The sequence below is a fragment of the Pseudochaenichthys georgianus genome, chromosome 19 (genome assembly GCF_902827115.2).
Source record: "Pseudochaenichthys georgianus chromosome 19, fPseGeo1.2, whole genome shotgun sequence".
NCBI lineage: Eukaryota > Metazoa > Chordata > Actinopteri > Perciformes > Channichthyidae > Pseudochaenichthys > Pseudochaenichthys georgianus.
In genome coordinates, this window is record NC_047521.1 from 53200 (window position 1) to 56836 (window position 3637).

General features: G+C 37.7%; 1 non-coding gene and 1 pseudogene across 1 annotated transcript; one reads left to right on the top strand and one right to left on the bottom strand.

Moving 5' to 3' along the window:
* Nucleotides 1-300: 300 nt before the first annotated feature.
* On the top strand, nucleotides 301-444 carry LOC117465268 (U2 spliceosomal RNA; annotated as a pseudogene).
* Nucleotides 445-755: 311 nt separating this feature from the next.
* Nucleotides 756-919, bottom strand: LOC117465277 (U1 spliceosomal RNA). The gene has a single exon (XR_004554182.1). It is a non-coding gene; the product is annotated as a U1 spliceosomal RNA (small nuclear RNA).
* Between the last annotated feature and the right edge of the window lie 2718 nt (nucleotides 920-3637).

Below are 3637 nucleotides of genomic sequence, written 5' to 3' on the forward strand. Positions count from 1 at the left end.
TTGTAGCGAGGGAAAAAATGGCTGCCTAACAAAACAAATTCAGAGTCTAACGGGGCGTGGTTTGCAATTCGCCCAGCCAATAGAAATAGAATAGAAATTGGCACTCTTTTGTCACCAGGTTCGTACCACCTCTCTAGCAGGGACTAAAAAGTACCAAAAGAGTTCCAAAAGAGTTCCCGGCACTGAGTAGTTCCGGCGGTGTGAACGCGACATTATTGGTACTAACGGAACTAAAGAACTAAAGTACCAGGGAAAGTCCTGCGGTGTGAACGCGGCTAATGCCAAAGGTGACAAATTGAACTTCCTTGGCTCTGGAGTGTGGCATGTAATATTGGACTATATATTAAATGGATTTTTAGCACTGGGAGCTGAAAGAGGGGCTTGCCCCGTTCACTCCACGCATCGACCCGGTATTGCAGCGCTTCCGGGAATTGTGCACCCATCTCCTGCCTTGTGGAAAAACAAACAAAGACGCATCTTAAAACCAAAACAGATAGTTTCAATTGAGGGCAGAAACTGCACCACATCAGCAGCTGATCTTTTTTGGACTCAATGCCAAAGGTGACAAATTGAACTTCCTTGGCTCTGGAGCGTGGCAGGTAGAGTGAGGCAAGGGACAGAGATATTTCGAGCCCAAAGGAAAGACACACTCTGGGGAGAACATTGGCACCAGAAAGTCTCTCCTGGAGCAAAGAAGCCGCCACACATGCAAGCTGTAGCCAGGTTGTCTTTGACCTTTTCTTCAACACTATAATCAGGGGAGAGCGCGAACGCAGTCCCCCACTACCACAAATTATGCAGTCGAGATTCCCACATTTGGGGAATTCGCAGCGGTCAGCATAGCCGTGGTGCAATGGCCGAGCCTCGCCCTGGGTGAACCACCTTGGTGATCATGGTTTCTCCCCTGCCAGGTAAGTATTAGTTGGACGGGTCAGAGGCAGGGCAGTCTTGCAACGACACAGGACACGGCGTGGCGGTTCCTGCCTCTGAGCCGGCCAAAGCAGCCGATCAACCACATTTAACCCTTAAAGACAGATAAGGCTTGAAATAGACATAGGTTCCAATCGGGGGCACAAAGTGCAGCACAGCAGCAGGGGTCTTTTTTGGACTCAATGCCAAAGAAGCCAAAGGCGAGAGCCACGAACCATGCTAGCGCAGCTTCTGTCTGCAGTTTTCGGCCCATTTAAACCCAGTGTTTTGCTCCCTTTGAGCTCTATGTGCTCTGCTACCATAATACAAAGTTGACAGAGTACTTCATTATCTATAGTTCAGCTTTTATCCACAAAATTGTATCTTTCAGTAACTTTTTGAGAGAATTAAGCCTTGTTTCACTGAAATAGCCTTAAATCACAAACTGCCATTAAGAGTCAGTTTATTAACGAAATCTACTCAAACAGAGTACTTCATTATCTATTGTTCAGCTTTTATCCACAAAAGTGTATCTTTCAGTAACTTTTTGAGAGAATTAAGCCTTGTTTCACTGAAATAGCCTCAAAATCACAAACTGCCATTAAGAGTCACCTTCTTAACGAAATCTACTCAAACAGAGTACTTCATTATCTATAGTTCAGCTTTTATCCACAAAAGTGTATCTTTCAGTAACTTTTTGAGAGAATTACGCCTTGTTTCACTGAAATAGCCTCACAATCACACACTTCCATTGACAGTCACCTTTTTAACGAAATCTACTCAAACAGAGTACTTCATTATCTATAGTTCAGCTTTTATCCACAAAAGTATATATTTCGGTAACTCTTTGAGAAAATTAAGCATAAATCTGTCAAAGGTTCAAAACAGCATTGTTTCACTGAAATAGCCTCAAAATCACAAACTGCCATTAAGAGTCAGATTCTTAAAGAAATCTACTGACACAAAGTACTTCATTTTCTAGTTTTCAGCTTTTATACTCAAAAATGTGTCTTTCAGTAACTATTTTGAGAGAAATAAGCCTTATTTCACTGAAATAGCCTCAACATCACAAACTGCCATTAAGAGTCAGTTTCTAACGAAATCTACTGACACAAAGTACTTCATTTTCTAGTTTTCAGCTTTTAAACTAAAAACAAGTATCTTTCAGTAACTTTTTGAGAGAATTAAGCCTTGTTTCACTGAAATAGCCTCAAAATCACACACTTCCATTAAGAGTCACCTTCTTAACGAAATCTACACAAACAGAATACTTCATTATCTACAGTTCAGCTTTTATCCACAAAAGTTTATCTTTCGGTAACTTTTTGAGAGAATTAAGCATAAATCTTTCAAATGTTCAAAACAGCATTGTTTCACTGAAATAGCCTCAAAATCACAAACTGCCATTAAAAGTCAGATTTTTAACGAAATCTACTAACACAAAGTACTTAATTTTCTAGTACTCAAAAATGTAACTTTCAGTAACTTTTTGAGAGAATTAAGCCTTGTTTCACTGAAATAGCCTCTAAATCACAAACTGCCATTAAAAGTCAGTTTCTAACGAAATCTACTGTAACAAAGTACTTCATTTTCTAGTTGTCATCTTTTATACTCAAAAATGTATCTTTCAGTAACTTTTTGAGAGAATTAAGCCTTGTTTCACTGAAATAGCCTTAAATCACAAACTGCCATTAAGAGTCAGTTATTAACGAAATCTACTCAAACAGAGTACTTCATTATCTATAGTTCAGATTTTATCCACAAAAGTGTATCTTTCAGTAACTTTTTGAGTGAATTAAGCCTTGTTTCACTGAAATAGTCTCAAAATCACACACTTCCATTAACAGTCACCTTCTTAACGAAATCTACACAAACAGAGTACTTCATTATCTATAGTTCAGCTTTTATCCACAAAAGTTTATCTTTCGGTACATTTTTGAGACAATTAAGCATAAATCTGTCAAATGTTCAAAACAGCATTGTTTCACTGAAATAGCCTCAAAATCACAAACTACCATTAATAGTCCAATTCTTAACGAAATCTACTGACACAAAGTACTTCATTTTCTAGTTTTCATCTTTTATACTCAAAAATGTATCTTTCAGTAACTTTTTGAGAGAATCAAGCCTTGTTTCACTGAAATAGCCTCAAAATCACAAACTGCCATTAAGAGTCAGTTTCTAACGAAATCTACTCAAACAGAGTACTTCATGGTAGTGGTCAGCTTTTAAACACAAAAGTATATCTTTCAGTAACATTTTGAGAGAATTAATCATACATCTGTCAAATGTTCAAAACAGCATTGTTTCACTGAAATAGCCTCAAAATCACACACTTCCATTAACAGCCACCTTCTTAACGAAATCTACACAAACAGAGTACTTCATTATCTATAGTTCAGCTTTTATCCACAAAAGTTTATCTTTCGGTACATTTTTGAGACAATTAAGCATAAATCTGTCAAATGTTCAAAACAGCATTGTTTCACTGAAATAGCCTCAAAATCACAAACTGCCATTAAAAGTCCAATTCTTAACGAAATCTACTGACACAAAGTACTTCATTTTCTAGTTTTCATCTTTTATACTCAAAAATGTATCTTTCAGTAACTTTTTGAGAGAATCAAGCCTTGTTTCACTGAAATAGCCTCAAAATCACACACTTCCATTAACAGCCACCTTCTTAACGAAATCTACACAAACAGAGTACTTCATTATCTATAGTTCA